The following is a 17,343-nucleotide window of genomic DNA, read 5'->3' on the forward strand; positions in this document are numbered from 1 at the left end:
TTGTGTAAACAAAGCCAAGGCATCCCGAGGATAAAGCCATATTGAGGTGCTTGGATAACATCAAACTGAATCTCTTCCTTATGTAATTGTTGCTTAACATCTTCACAGTACATAGTCACTTTAGTAGTTTGCATGGTTACTGGACCTCCAGCTAGTATTTTCCCATCTACTGCTTGAACAATCTCTGGAGTTTCCTTTTGCTCACAGATTATACGTAGGCGTTGAGCAGTTTCTAAATCCACAAAATTACCTGTTGCTCCAGAATCAACTAGAACCTCCATTTGGCACATTTCACGAGTTAACCGAATTTGGACAGCTAATCTGAAATGTGCTTTGTAGTTGGACACACATGAATTGACTGAAGGGAAGGCAATGGTTCCCAAGAGATCTCCCTTAAAACATCTTGGGCAAGTTAGTTTTCCGACTTTTGATCAGTTTTTTCTAATGCTGCTGTCTTACTGGCATTTGGAAACTTGCCTTTTGGTTTAGTCAAACAATCCTTCACAAAATGACCTTTGCGACCACAATAAAGGCATTGTCCATTTTTGCGCCTATTGTCTTTTTCTTCTTTTGATAAAGGTTGCCTTAGAGTCCCGATTTCCATTGGCTCAGAACTTGATTCGGAATGTGCGAATTGGGGTCTGGATTTAGTTTCCGTTCTCCAATTAGGTTTATCAATTCTTTTCTTATCTGATCTTCGTTCAGAGAGTCTATGATCTAATCGTAGAGTTAGATTAATCAATTCAGAACAAACTGTTGGTTGTGGGTCAATTTGCGCCAAAACATCTTTTAGATCATCTTTTAAACCTTGATAAAAAAGAGCTGCTCTCTTTTCCTCTGGCCAAGAAGTTTCAGCGATTAATCTGTTAAAATGTGACAAATAAGTAACAAGATCTCTGTTTCCTTGTTTTAACTGAAGTAGCTCTCGATCTGCAGATAAAGTCACAGTACGTCGATCGAACACTTTTTCAAATTCTTCTACAAAGCGTTTCCAGTTATATAACAAGGTATCATCTTGTCTGACCAAAGGAACTGCCCAGTTTGCGGCATCTCCAGTTAAATAGGAAATCAAAAACGCTATTTTAGACTGAGGAGTTGGAAACGCAGCTGGTCTACAAGCAAAATGCAGTTCAATTTGAGTCAAAAAGATTTGCACCTTGGAGGAATCCCCAGAAAAACGTTCAGGAGCTGCTAGAGGAATCTGGGGAGGAACAGTAACTGCTATGTTCGTAGCTGCCCTACCAGCACCAGTTTCTTGAACCTCTTCTGGAAGAGGAGTACTCTGCAGTTGAATATGGTCTACCTTAGCAGCTAACAGAGCGGTTACATTCATGGTTTCTTTTAAGTCTGCTTGCATACGCACAATTGCCGACATTAAATCATTGATGGTAGTCATTATGACTTCACGTACAGACCGGGAGGAAAATAATTCGTGGGCTCACTATTCTGTCAGGCGCAGTCTTCCTCAGGGTCTGTCGTGAAGTAATAAGGACCCACCTCTCGATACCTCCAATTCCGAATGTAATTATTACACAGAATCTTGGAGTGATCAAGCGGGGGGGAAAAGGGAATTAGGAAGGGAACAGCAGGGAAGGAGATCTGAAAAGGAAAAGTTAGTAACAAATACTTCTAAGCTAAAAGTTTGTCTATTGACCTTTAAACCCAATCTGGGAATTTTCATAAACACAAGCCTCTAAACATATTACTCAAAGATTCCAAGAGGCTTCTTGTAATTCTAAATCATTACCCACATTCCTATTCACTAATTTGTTTATTCTTAATTGTTGTGAATAGCGACTGATTCTTTCCTTTACTGAAATAGAAACACACTTTAGTAAATTGACTCCTTTACCAAAGGTTGAACCGAACACTCAAAACATCACAAAGTTATGTTTACATAAACTCCAGAAAATCACCTTTTCGCAAAAAATCTCAATACTGAATTGCGTCAAAATATTCAGTGATTAACATAGTAATTACGCGCCACTTTTAGCATTGTGCGCCACATTAAACATTGAACAACCATTGCCAGCAATGAGGGGCTTTTCAAAGTGCAAAACAGAACATGAAGAGATTTAGATCTTTTGTGCATTCTAGTAATCAAATAATAATTAGATTAATTGCCCCTTCTAAAATCAGGAATTTAACCTTAAAGTTATTTGCGCAATGAACACTGAATTCTTCTCCCCTACCTGTAGAGTACGACCTACTCTACTTTCACTGAAGGCCAAAACGTTCCCTCTGGACACACGAAATGACTCTTCTTGTCAGGAATCTGCCAAACGGAGGAAGCTGGAAGCTGCCATGCCCTCTGGACTCTTCACCGAAAGCCTCCGGTGAATTCTTCTTCCCAAAAGCCAAGATCTGCAAAAAAACTCAAAGCAGAGCAGAGAAACCCACTGCTACCTCCTCGAATCGACTGGAATAGTGAGCACAGGAGACTGGGCGCGGTCGCGTAAGTTAACGTGACAACGCCGCTCACGCATGCGACCCGACAGCGAAAGCTCACGCATTAGGCGGACGCTTTCCAAGTGCCAAACCTCACGCATTAGGCAGAACAACAATAAACAGTGTTTTGAAGAATGACAACTTACACAGACAGTCTAACAAAGTCTCAGAGCAGATGCACAAGCAGTTTTAAAACAAGTCAGCCACCAACGCCCCCCCAAGGATGACTGATGCATTTTGCCACACAGGGAACCCCGATTGCAGAGTGGGGCGGGCCCTAGACCGCAAGCCACCCTAGTCCTGACACAAGTGCTACTGCTGTAATTCATGAATTTTTACCTTGTGTTCTGATTAACTTGGACATATTATATTTGTCAATCTGTAACTTGGAAGATGTTTTTCTTTTATAAAACCGAATAAAGTTTGTTGATAATAATCACTAGGGGATTCATTTTCAGGGTAGCATGGTATCCCTCACAATAACTGTAGGAGTCACAGTCCACACTATGTACATGCTTTGTTCCCCCTACTTCCAACCTTATATGTACCCCTAATCACCTGCCCAAACCTCTCCCTGCTGATGCCAATGTGGTCCTCCGCCATCCCGCAGACCATATTTTGGCCCCTTTGAAACTGCCCATACAATAAAAATGCTGCAGTTGTAAATACATATCAACTACCATTTGTTGTGTTTGAAACATTTTATTGAATAATAAAAACGAATAAACATAAGCTGATTATTAAAACAAAAAAAACATCAGTTGCCATACACATAAGAGACAAAAGTAGTACATAAAAATCAACACACTGTAACACAGCGAAGTTATGTAGAGCACAATTCCTAATTTCGGGAAAACTTCAAAGTTCAACAATAGAAACGTCCATAAAGAACAGGAAAGGAAACAAAGAAGGTAGGATACAGTGATTTCATTAATGTAATGCTTCCTACATACAGAAAAACAAATACGAATTATTTTGCTTAAGCAAAAAAGTCCTCACATTAAAATACTAAGAGAAATATATTGAACAATGAACATTTCATATGTAATTAGAATTCAATTTGAATATGTTAACCTCAGCATTAATTTGGGCGGATTTTGCGGATCCACGATTCACGAATTTGCGGATTCACGGATCGTGGATCCGCAAAATCCGCGGATTTTGCGGATCGGCGGATTTGGGGGCGGGGCTTCCTCGAGTGTGTGGGCGGGGCCAAACGGACGGGGCTTCCATGCGAGCGCACATGCCTCTTGTGTATACAAAAGGTCAGAGACCGATCAGAGCAGCAGATTAAGAGACAGAAGCCCCTGGTCACAGGAAAGGCACGGGGATTGCACTCGTGAAAGTCAAAGATGCAAATGCCTCTGGCCAGCATCACGATTTTTTTTTGCCTGATGAATGAGTCACTGCATTTGCGCTTCAACTAGTTCCAGCGACCAAGTGTGTGTTGCTATGCAATCGCGCCGAAGTGCGCAGGGGTCCCTTGATTGAAATGTCCATCATAGTGGGTAATGGCGGGAAGACGGTGCACACCTCGAGTGTGTGGGCGGGGCCAAACGGACGGGGCTTCCATGCGAGCGCACATGCCTCTTGTGTGTATAAAAGGTCAGAGTCAGAGACCAGCATCACAGCGGATTTTCGATGGTATATTTGGGAACAAGGCACACCTGCCCAGCCTCCACAACGCTCACGATTATTTTTTGGCTGATGAATGAGTCACTGAATTTAAGCTGCAACTAGGGCACATGCGTCGTGCCAGAATGAACCCTGCCCTTCAGACACCATGTAAATAATTTACGATGGCGCCGGCAAGCTGCCAGCGCCATCCTGCAAAAGTTACTTAATTAGCTTCAACAGGAAGCTCCAACTGATAAAATAAAGCAGGCGCTCGAGCCCCTGCTTTATCTTATCTGTTAGAGCTTCCTGTCGAAGCTAATTAAGTAACCATTTGAGGATGGCGCTGGCAGCTTGCCGGCGCCATCGTAAATTATGCAGGCTTGAACTTTTGACCGCAAAATCCGCTCCGATCGCGGATTGCGGATTCTCGGTAAATCCGCGAGAGTTCGCGGATCGCGGATTTACCGAAAATCCGCAAAATCCGCGATCGGAGCGGATTTTACGCTCATGCTTATGATTACAACCTGAATGCTTCCTGGAAAGGAACCACCTCATGGGGTTCAAAATCACATCTTTTCCAACAATAGGATTCAAATGATAAACTTGAATTTCAATTCAATTTATTGATTTAGGCCATTTTGGAGATCAACAATTTGAAATATATACAAAGTCCATACACTTTTGTAAAATGTTGTCTCCTAAACTTGAATTCCATCCACTTTTTGATTAAACACTTCCCATTCCAGCAAGCATCACAAGACTATTTGTTGTTATCTTCTCAATTAGTGATAATGTTTCGGCTGGCAACAACAATAAATATGTTTAGAATTTTACCTCCAAAAGCAAAAACATGCCATTTCTGAATCATGGTGCACAATAAAATGTAGGAACAGAAGGGCATCGTTTGGTGTAGCATTCATTAAGGTTTGACCAGGCTTGAAACTAGAATTCCTGATTTTTTGGGACATTTAAATGTCATATTTTTGAAAGAGTTCTAACAGAGCCAGCACGAGCTCCGCAAAAAATAGAAGATGACTGAATTGAACTTAGAGAAAATGTGCTGATAAGTAATCTATTGATGTAAAATACAGTGGTCAGGCAATGCTTGTGGATCTAATCTATTCAGATTTTAACTCCATAGTTTGTTCAATAAATTGACTGAGCATAATACTTGAAGGTCCATCTCTCAGATCAGTTCTATTACAGTTTTAGTTGCGATAACACTAATAGAGATCATTGATAAATAGATTTTAAAAGCCATGGGTGGAATTGATTCTTGGTCTAAATCTAGATTGTTGTCTGCAATAGAAACCAGTACAAACAGATCAAATCTCAAAGCATTGAATATGTTTATTATAGTGGTTTAGAGTAAACCCAGAAGACACACATTGTTCCTGAAACAAGTGACAACATTTGCAAATATATCTAACAAAACATTAACGCTGGATGTCAGAAATTCTGTCTTTAAGTATTGTGCAAGAGTTATGTGTGATGGTTTTTATTTGATCTGAAGCAACACTAACACTAAATAGGTACATGCACCGGTTATTATTCAACTAACATTATTAGCAAACTTAATTTGGAGGGAATTGAGAAAAATGGCCTCATGTTTTATTGTTAACAAAATCCACTGGTTCAGTAATTCACAGAGTTTGCAAATGCTAAACCCCTTTTTGAAATGTACTAAGCCCATTTAACAATTCAGAATTTGGAAGGGGAATGTTAATAGTTTCCCTTCTGAATATTGAATACATTGTTAAGGTATGTATTAAGGTATGCATTGAGCTTTGAAACCATATGTGGACTGAAAAACAGTAACAGGAGGTAGTAACCCAAGGGGACATTTGTGAATCTGAAAGTAAAATGGGGTGCATTCAAAATGCCTTTATTTAAAAGCTATCACAGACAAAGTAGTGTGCTGTCTCTACAAGCAACCACTTTTTACCAAATGGATTATTAGTACATGAACCTCAGTATTTCCTATATTGCTGAAATTTAGTCTCTAATATTTTTGTAATGTTGTGTAAATATTTATTCCTGTTAGTTCCCATTTCAATATTGTCATGAAATGTACCTATTCTTTTTGTCAAACATATTGAAATATCTTTATCACAATTTTCGGGGCATTCTAAAAAGTGTTTTCATTCTCTAACTTGAAGCTTCCTAAGAAAAATACTGACCTAGGTCCTGGTTTCTCCTAGATCATTTAGCTTTCTCACTAAAACAAGCACAATATTGATTTGAGAGAGGTGGTTATTGTAGTCATACGCACTGGGGTTAGTTTAGAAAAGACCAATTCCTTAATCTTTAGAAATAATACTTGGAAAAGTTTATGTTCAATAATTTCATATAATTTACTGATAAAGATATTAGATAAAGATCCCCTAATTTCTTATACCTTGTGGTATCAAAAATATGATAGAATTAACAGACTTCTCTTCTTGATAAATCCAGGTATGAGAAGTTATTAAATGCGATTATCAACTTTCTGTTATTTTAACACATTTTGTCAGTGCACAGAGTATTTTCCCTACATAGATCACATTTCATGCAATGGTCTGTGCTTGAACGTACAATCAAGGGGTAAAAATGCATTTCTACCACATTCAAGAAACCCTTGGGTCTCTGAGGGTTACTGTTGCAAATGAAGTCCTAGCTAAGATGAAATATCCCTTTAAAAGGACGATTTCCCTCACCCACCATAGTTGGCATGCTTCCTTATTGGGAATCTCCTTGCACCGTGATACAACCCCCTCACTGAGAGGGAGGAGTTCAGGCATATTTTGTTATATAGAAAGGTATACTAAATACCACAATAATGAGCTCAGGGTAGTGGGGGCAGCAGAGTGAAAGTTAAAACTTGCTAAAGGGTATGTGGGTTCCATTATTTTTACACCCCTGGGCCAGGATTAAAAATAGGACACTGTGGGAGAAATATATATGCACTGTTAGAGTCAATAAGAGGTCAACATGTTTCAGCCATTTAACCCTCCAAAGAGGTGTTTGCGGCATTCTTCAGGACTTAATCAAAAGTTCTGCCGCTCAATGAACTCAATCAATAACAAGCATTGTCATAGCCAATAGGTCTCGCCTTTGGGACCTTATAAGTGTTTAGCCATGCATATTCAGTAAAAATGTGAAATAATTACTATTAAAAAATAAAAGAAGACTATAAACTAACTAAGCTAGATGTGACTTTATAACTGGTTAATCAAACGTTTCTGGAGGTTTAGTATATATAAACAACTCCTTTTTTCTATGGTGTGTCATATAAAATTGATGCTATAAATTTTGGTAAGAGTGCACAACGTCAAACAATTCAATACTGCTTTTATATCAATTTACATTTGAAAGCTTGAAGTGAAAGACAATTCTAAATGGCATTTGGTTATGAGTAGGCGCTAATGACTATTTTCGGATGACAATGTAATTAGCTTTTTTTGTATAAGATGTGTTAAAAGTATGGGTAGGGAAAATGGCTATTTTGGCCAAATGCTGCCCTTTCTAGATGCTTGCGAGTTTTAATTTGTAAACAGAATCACAATTTGTTATGTGGTACACTGTAATGTTAGATTAATCTGTTTTACCCTTCTGATAAGCAAGGGATGACGAACTTTTTTTTCGTCCCTGGTTTTAAATGGATTCAGGTTGGAACAGATGAGGTGTTGGTTGACTTTACCTCAGAAAATGGTTGTTTCCCGCATGCTGTTTTCATGCGACTTAAATCCCTTCAGTGGAAGAGGCGGCTGCATGCCTGCATATATGGCCAGATCAGTACTTGGTTGTTTCGGTTCTCCAGTGGGGCTAGAATAGAAGCTGTTAAGGGCAGGGGCTTAGCTTCCCATTGGTGCAGCAGGTGCAGTGGCACCAGGTCCCAGATGTCCTAGAGGCCCACTGAACCCTGATAATTGCTGTTTGTCACAGTTCAAACAGAGGCCTGACGGGCCCACAGAACAATGATTATTGCTGTTTTCCACAGCCCAAATAAAGGGCAGAGGTCACATTTCCTTTCTTGCCTTGGGGCCCAGGGCACACTGGCTAGGCCACTGGTTAAGGATGCATTGAGGAAGAGGTGGCGAGACAGGTGGATTATCTAAACAGCTCGACGATGACTTCATGCCTGGGTATTAAAGTATTCATTGCAATTAAAGACTTAAGCAGGAATAGATCTCATAATATAGGAAGGCCTGTGTACAAATGCAGCTCGATTAGCGGCTGCCTTTAACTTCTCACTTATCACTTCTCCTAATTTACAGTTTTATATTAGATGCAGATATAAATCGTGACCTATGAATATGTTTATCTATCTTTAGGTTCAAATGACCCATCTTTTCCATATGCAAGTATCAGACAGGTCGGGAACGCCTAATGGCGTTGAACTTGATAAATGTAACAAATAACAACAAGCGAACCTGCTGAGCCTCTGCGCACTGTTGCTGATCCAGAGTGGATCTCTAAATCAAATTAATTCCAATGAAAATTCCAATAAAAATGTTTAGACAACACAAAAAGCTGCGTTTCATATATGTATTTTATAAGTATGCATAAATGCACTGATTAGATCTCAGTGTCACTATAAACATGATCAATACATGTAGATAACAGAATTCATTTGTTCGTATGAACATAAACAAAACACTTGATTGTAAGGTAAATTATACATTCCTTAAATTTCTCTTAACGAATTTGCCCTGCCCAATGCATTTCGGGCCCCCTGGCCCTTCTTCAGGGGCGGTACCTACAAACAAAAAATAAAAAAGATGCATGATAACCCTGTAGTGCTTGGACTACACTTGACCTTCAATAAACAAGATGCATAGACTTGCCACAGTTTAGAACAACTTTTCACAGCAGTGATTAAACACACGCAGTTACTTCTACATCACAATAAAAATAAGTAAACTTACATAAAATGTTTTGGTGCGTGGTGATTCATTTGAGTTTGGAACACCAGTCTGGGTTGGTATATATCAGGATGTGGGGAGTCTCAATGTTCTATAAAAAAACGGGAGTAAAAAAAAAATGATTGGGTATGTAAAATATATTTATGTGTGTACGAAAGGTTACAGAAAGTAATTCTGCTTACATTTTCCCAACGAGGGTGAACAATGATGAGCCTGTCGATTAGAGCAAGTGCTGTGAAAACGGCGGAGGTGTCGGGGCAATGCGCCTAATGATCATCAGAAAAGTACCAATCTGCAAAACGAAAGAATGAATACATGAGCATGACTCTGCGCCGTGTGCACGGTTATATGCCACCACGTTATATCGAAGAATGATGTTTAAAGTACAACACACCATCTGAATACATGTGGCTGGTCTAACAGCCGTAATCCTATATATACGGAACTAACCTCGTTATTTTTGTTCGTTCTGCACTGTCGGCGAAACTCCAATGCACCCGTCACGGAAACCAATCTAGGCAACTAGCCTGCAAGACATAAAGCTCCTTCTAATGAAAGCGAGTCTACTACGCTAAGCAATTCTAATCTAACGAGACGCAGTAACGGTTACCTCTGGATTCCCAAATGTGCTCCGACACAGCTTACGACCCTCCGTCCAAGCAACCCCGAGTGGCGGCGGTGATTACAAATTCAATGTGAGGCGCGACGGCCTTATGTGATGACGTTGGTTGGGGAGCTAAACATAGAAAACGGACCAAAAAGCGGTCCGGGCCAGAAACGAACATAAACGACTGTACTGAGGGTTCAGATGAGGTATTAAAAAGGTGTATGGTGTAGTTGAAAAATGTGTAAAAAAAGAAGGGGCAGACGAAATTCCGACACATACATGTAAACAGACATGGTGAATTGATAAAATGATGTAAACATTAAAAAACATAAAGAAATACTAACAAGTCCTGCAGCGTGAAATTTAGGTGCAATGTCATAAATAACAGCTTAAGTCCACTCGATCATTGATCCCAAAGGGATCTTGAGTATTAAGACGTTTGATCCAAAAGATCTCTCTCTGTAACAATGTTTTGGTGTGATTTCTTCCTGGGGTGGGTGTCACCATTTCCAGAACCTGGAACTTCATCTGTGCAATCGTGTGCTTGTTTTTATCCCAATGGGTCGCCAAGCTGCTGTTAGGATTTTTGTTCCGAATTGTACTTTTGTGCTCTGAGATGCGGGTCTTAATTTTTCTTTCTGTTTTGCCCACATATAGCAAGCCACACGGGCACTTAATGGCGTATATCACACTAGAGGAATTGCAATCTGCACTGATCTTAGTGGGGATCAGTTCTCCTGTATGTGGATGTCTTACCGTGGTCGTTGTCATAACATTGTTGCAATGTACACAGTTAATACATTTTCTCATTCCTTTGAAAACAGTAGTTTCAGATACCACTTTGGGTTTAATTAACTCCCTGATATTCTGCGATCTCCTGTAGGCAAAAATGGGTCTGTTTATGAATAAATCCTTGAAATCAGTCTCATGGCTTAACAGATCCCAATGACGATTGATGATCTTTTTTATGTTCGGTGAGCTTGTGGAATATTTACTGACAAATACCTGCCGTTGACGTGGTTCTTTAATGCTCTTTTTCAACAAGCTTTCCCTCGAAACATTATCAGTTTTGTTTCTGGCTGTTTCTATTATGTCGACAGGATATTTTTTAGATAGGTACTTTGAAGTTATTGTTTTAAGGTTGATTTGCAGAGTCTCCTCTTGTGAACAGATCCTTTTTGCTCGAAGCATTAAAGAATATGGCAGATTATCAATGAGTTTCTTTGAGTGAAAACTGTTATACTGAAGTGCTGTGTTCTTATCAGTATCTTTGTGATACACTTCAGTTTCCAATGTGTTATTCTCGATTTTAACCATTACATCCAAAAATGGAATCATAGTCTCACTGATATGATGTGTAAATTGTAAGTTCTCTTCATATTGATTGATTCGTAGGATCTTTTGTTCAAGCATGGTTCTAGAGTTGTTCCATATCAAAAAGATGTCATCTATATAACGACAATACATGGTCGTATTCTCCATCCAATCTTTGTCAGTCATCAAAAATGTTTCTTCAAATCTCGCCATGTAGGTATTCGCATATGCTGGGGCCCCAGAAAAACCCATGGAGGTCCCCTTGTTCTGCAAAAAGAAAGCATCATTCCACTTAAAATAACTATGTCTTAAACTGAAGTGCAAAAGTTCTAGCAAAAAAACTTTGTTCACTGGAAGATCATCCTGTTTAAGTAAAGCCCATTCTACAGCCTCTATTCCAGCATCATGCGGAATTGAGGTGTAGAGGGCTCTGACGTCTAGAGTGCACATCAACATGTTGGGGCGAATGGTTACTTGCATGAGTTTTTGCAGAAAATGTGTGGTGTCTTTTGTATAGGAATACCAAGACTGTACAAAAGGTTGAAGAAATCGATCTATGTATTGTCCCAGTGGTTCGAAAATGGTCCCACACCCAGTAACAATTGGGCGGAAAGGTGGGTTGGAAAGATTTTTATGGACTTTTGGCAGCATATAAATTCCCGGCTGCTTGGGAAACGGTATTGTGAGGAATTGACGGGTTTTGGTGTTTATCCATTTCATTTCTTCTGCTTGATCCAATATGATTTCCAAGGTGGATTTAAGTTCTTTTATTGGATCACAATCAAGTTTCAGATATGTGTCGGTATCCGATACATGTTCCTCTACCTTAGATACATAATATGATCGATCCATAACCACAATGGCGCCGCCTTTGTCGGCTTGTTGGATATGAATTTCTGAATTTTCCGCCAACCCTTTCAATATCATTTTTTCAAATTTTGAAAGATTCCAGTAACATTTTTTCTTTGTGTTGATTTGTTTCAAGTCTTTCAATACAAGATTCTCAAAAGCATCCAGTATTTTGTGAGAAGTTGGTGCTTGAAAGGTAGATTTAGGTTTGAATTGGAGATATTCTGCGAGCTCCCCAACCAACGTCATCACATAAGGCCGTCGCGCCTCACATTGAATTTGTAATCACCGCCGCCACTCGGTGTTGCTTGGACGGAGGGTCGTAAGCTGTGTCGGAGCACATTTGGGAATCCAGAGGTAACCGTTACTGCGTCTCGTTAGATTAGAATTGCTTAGCGTAGTAGACTCGCTTTCATTAGAAGGAGCTTTATGTCTTGCAGGCTAGTTGCCTAGATTGGTTTCCGTGACAGGTGCATTGGAGTTTCGCCGACAGTGCAGAACGAACAAAAATAACGAGGTTAGTTCCGCATATATAGGATTACGGCTGTTAGACCAGCCACATGTATTCAGATGGTGTGTTGTACTTTAAACATCATTCTTCGATATAACGTGGTGGCATATAACCGTGCACACGGCGCAGAGTCATGCTCATGTATTCATTCTTTCGTTTTGCAGATTGGTACTTTTCTGATGATCATTAGGCGCATTGCCCCGACACCTCCGCCGTTTTCACAGCACTTGCTCTAATCGACAGGCTCATCATTGTTCACCCTCGTTGGGAAAATGTAAGCAGAATTACTTTCTGTAACCTTTCGTACACACATAAATATATTTTACATACCCAATCATTTTTTTTTTACTCCCGTTTTTTTATAGAACATTGAGACTCCCCACATCCTGATATATACCAACCCAGACTGGTGTTCCAAACTCAAATGAATCACCACGCACCAAAACATTTTATGTAAGTTTACTTATTTTTATTGTGATGTAGAAGTAACTGCGTGTGTTTAATCACTGCTGTGAAAAGTTGTTCTAAACTGTGGCAAGTCTATGCATCTTGTTTATTGAAGGTCAAGTGTAGTCCAAGCACTACAGGGTTATCATGCATCTTTTTTATTTTTTGTTTGTAGGTACCGCCCCTGAAGAAGGGCCAGGGGGCCCGAAATGCATTGGGCAGGGCAAATTCGTTAAGAGAAATTTAAGGAATGTATAATTTACCTTACAATCAAGTGTTTTGTTTATGTTCATACGAACAAATGAATTCTGTTATCTACATGTATTGATCATGTTTATAGTGACACTGAGATCTAATCAGTGCATTTATGCATACTTATAAAATACATATATGAAACGCAGCTTTTTGTGTTGTCTAAACATTTTTATTGGAATTTTCATTGGAATTAATTTGATTTAGAGCTCCACTCTGGATCAGCAACAGTGCGCAGAGGCTCAGCAGGTTCGCTTGTTGTTATTTGTTACATATGCCACTTATCGCAATTTGGACATTGCGTTATCCTCCGCAGCACGCTTGTGTTGAAGTGTTTCCAGAAAGTCTTTTGCAAAATTTGTTAAATAAGGTGTGCATCTCCCACCACTAATCATTGTTGAACTTGATAAAGCCACATTAATCACTGGTCTTGAAATACAAATGGCAGCATTAGGCACGCAGAGGTGTAATCTACATAATCTCATTATGTTCAGGGTACGGGGGAGTATTTAGGGCATAAAGCACTTTGACAAAAACATTTCTGCCACCATAGAAATTCAATCTTCCTTGTCCTACCCTAGTATACAAGTAGTACCACATTCTTTGTATACCTGAACTAAATAGGAACACAAAATAGTACCGTATTTAAAGGCCCAGTTCAGAATTACATGGAAGGTGCACTGTCCCAGACTACACAAAGGTGCAGTTTTCAGTGGGTGCTATCATTCCACACAGGGGGGAGCACACCAGATTATGCTGGAAAAAACATGTGGTGCCCCAACGTAGGCGCAGTTGTAAACTACCAGTCTGCTTACATAGTAAAGCGTCTAGCCGCTATTAAGTTAGGTGGCACGTTTCCCCTGCAGGTGGTTGGGGTCTGTCACCATCCTGTCAGGTGGGGGGTATACAATCGGTGTACCTCCTGACTGCTTGTTTGCCTTTTCGCCCGTGTCAATAATACAGTGCAGTCCTTGGAGGAGTAGTCAATTTGTATTCATGAAAGACACTTGTGTTTCTCGGATGTGTAATCCCCAGATGATGCCTGAACTGTTCCCCAATGGGCTATTTGTACATCGTATTGAATTGTATGGTCTTATGAGCACTATTAATAATAAAAAAGAAAGATTTAGTGAGTGTTTATTGCCCTCTAGGTCACTCTACTTCTAAGCACCTAATACAGCTTGTACAGTGCTTACTGTCATCTGCTCACTTACATTATGCTTATTATGCTTAATATAAATAGTGCACAATTTAGGCGGTTGTGTCTGCCTACAACGTGGACCTGATACAAATAGCAGTACCTACAAGGTGGATGTTACAATTCAACAAGAGTTTAGGATACGCCAGCACAGATGACTTTGCATCAACATTACGGGGCATCAGTCTTGATGGCAAGCCAACTTAAAACGTATCAGTATTGTATACATTATTATCAGAGACTATACTTGCCTCTTGGATACAACTTTATAACAGAATTTTATTAATTTGTGTACAGTTGTGTGTATACAATAAAACAACCTCCCCACCATAATTGATCTGTCTATTCATCTTTTTGGGATCTGGAGTAGCATGCTACTCGCCGAAAAGCACTTCAACACTTCATCAGGGGTAGCAAGCGTTATATAAATGCAAAACCTTCCCTCTTCTATCTCCCCACAATCTTTTTTAACCCAACTAACAGACCAAAATGTCCAGCTCTCATTTATATTTTATATTTCCCTATACTAATTCACCACAAATCATTTTTGGATCCTATTCATCTTTTTGGGATCTGGAGTAGCATGCTACTCGCCGAAAAGCACTTCAACACTTCATCAGGGGTAGCAAGCGTTATATAAATGCAAAACCTTCCCTCTTCTATCTCCCCACAATCTTTTTTAACCCAACTAACAGACCAACATGTCCAGCTCTCATATACATTTTATATTTCCCTATACTAATTCACCACAAATCATTTTTGGATCCTAGAGTAGTGTGCTACTTGCCGAAAAAGCGCTTCAAAGTTCGTATGGGGTAGTAAGTGTTATGTAATCTAAATACATTACAATTACTGTTTACATCGGGCTGCACTAACACAAGGATAGAAGGAGAGTGGGGATTAGAGTTTATCTGCCCAGAACAAAGCATACTACAGAAAGTGTGTGAACAGTCTATATGTTGTGCACCTGGCAGAGAAAAACACAGCAGAGGTGGGAAGAAGGTAGGTAATCTGATGGTCAGACCTATGTGGAAAGAGGCTATCACTTTGGGCAGAAAAGAGGGCTTACACGGAGGACTACTTTGTTTGGATGGACAGCAAGAAAGGGAGGTCTGGAAGATAAGCCTGAAGCTCACTCATCCTGCAAGCAGAGGTGATGGCAAGCAAAAAAGCAGTCTCCAAAGGAGGCGAAGAGGACAATTATGTAGGCGCTAAAAGGGAGCACACATAAGATAAGTGAGGTCAACTCCCACTAGGGCATTACGAAAGGAGAAGGAGGAAAGAGATGAGTAATGCACTTCAGAAATCTGTTAACAATAGGATCGATGGCCATGCTCAAGAGCTCGGGGTACCAGACTTGGGACTGATCGCGTTTGATCTTCTTCAGCAATCTTGGCAGAAGTGGTACAGGAGGCCGCAACTCCACTCGCAATGAAAAGGGTCGCCGAGCGACAGCCGCTTTGGAAACTCTAACACGCAGAACTGCTGACATTGAGCATTCTCTTCGGTGGCGAATAGATCTAACCAAGGCTCTCCCCACTACTGAAAGAGACCTAGCACGACCTTCGAGTGAAGATGCCATTTGTGATCCATCATGCACTGGCGGCTGAGTTTGTCCGTCCTGGCGTTCAGTGAACCTGTTAAGTGTTGAACCACCAGAGATATGCCCTGATGTTCCAGCCATGTCCAAAGGCGAAGAGCCTCTTGACATATGGTCCACGACCCCACCCTGCCCTGTTTGTTGCAGTACCACATGGCGGTGGTGTTGTCCGTGAACACCTGCACCACTCTTTCTTTGACAGAAAGAAGGAATGCCTTCAGTGCAAGATGAATCGCCCGGAGCTCCAGAAGGTTGATGTGGTGCCTGGACTTCGCCGGAGACCAGAGGTCTTTGATCTCCACCATTCCCATATGGCCGCCCCAACCCAGGAGTGACGCATCCATCACTACTGTGAACTCAGATCGGGGGAGGATAGAGCCAAAACTGTGCTGTGTCCAGAACCTCTCCGATGAAAAGGAGCTTATCGGTTGGAATCAGGTGCGACTTCAGCACGTTAACTGAGAACCCCAGCAAATGCAGGAAGTACGTCGTAGTCTGGAGGTGGAAGCCTTCAACAGCCAGTCGTCAAGATAGGGGAAGACTGGAACCCCCTGATCTGCGCAGATGAGCTGCGACCACCGCCATCACTTTCGTGAACACCCGAGGGAGGGGGGGCTGGTAAGGTCAAAGGGGAGTGTGGTAAACTGAAAATGCATGTGGCCTACCGTGAACCGTAGGTAATGACGGTGGGCAGGCAAGACGGGGATGTGAAAGTAAGTGTCCTTCAAGTCCAACGCTACCATCAAATCTCCAGGTTCGAAGGCAGACAAGATCTGAGCCAAGGTTAACAACTTGAACTTCTCCTTTCGGAGAAAGCGGTTGATGTCCCTGAGGACTAAGCTAGGATGCAGGCCTTTGTCCTTCTTGGGTACCAAGAAGTAGTGGGAGTAGCAACCCGACCTACTTCTGGCACAAGGACGCGTTTGACAAAGAGATCCATAACTTCCTGGAAGAGAAGGGCCAAATGATCCTCCGACATGGGATGAAATCACCACAAACTGCATGACCCTTACGCACTCCGCTGCTTGCGGAACTCCGCGTTGACCGCCAGAGTTTTTTAGTCACTTTGCAGAGTTCCTCACTGAGGAACTCCGGATAGGCTTAATCTTATCATAAAAAAATAGATATCAGTCATATGTTAAGAAACAAGGGTGTGTAGAAACCTTTTGGGTGTAGTAAAATTTAAGACATTATTATTGTGATTTTTTGGGCAATTAGTTGATTTTTGCAAGCACTAACACTTCTCTGTGTAAAGTAAAGACCTTGAGAGTTTTGTAACTTTCAGATACTCAAATTGTGGATTCTGTTGCAATTAAAAATATTTCCAGGCCTGAAATTTCTTTGGAGGTTGCATGCGGGCAGCCTAAGTTATCCTGCAAGAGTTTCTTGATGAATTCTATTGAAACTACAATATGTGCTCTCTCATGTAAAGTCAGATTGCTAGAAGCTTTTCTGCAACTCAAGATACGCCTGACTTTACACCTGGTGTGGATGTATTTCTCATATTTAGTGATATCTCCTTTCTGAGTATAACGTTTCTGGCTTTCCCCTCCTGTATATGGCTTTAGTCCAGTGTGAATTCTCTCATGTGAAATG

Source organism: Lissotriton helveticus (genome assembly GCF_964261635.1).
Source record: "Lissotriton helveticus chromosome 1_1 unlocalized genomic scaffold, aLisHel1.1 SUPER_1_unloc_50, whole genome shotgun sequence".
In the NCBI taxonomy this organism is placed as follows: domain Eukaryota; kingdom Metazoa; phylum Chordata; class Amphibia; order Caudata; family Salamandridae; genus Lissotriton; species Lissotriton helveticus.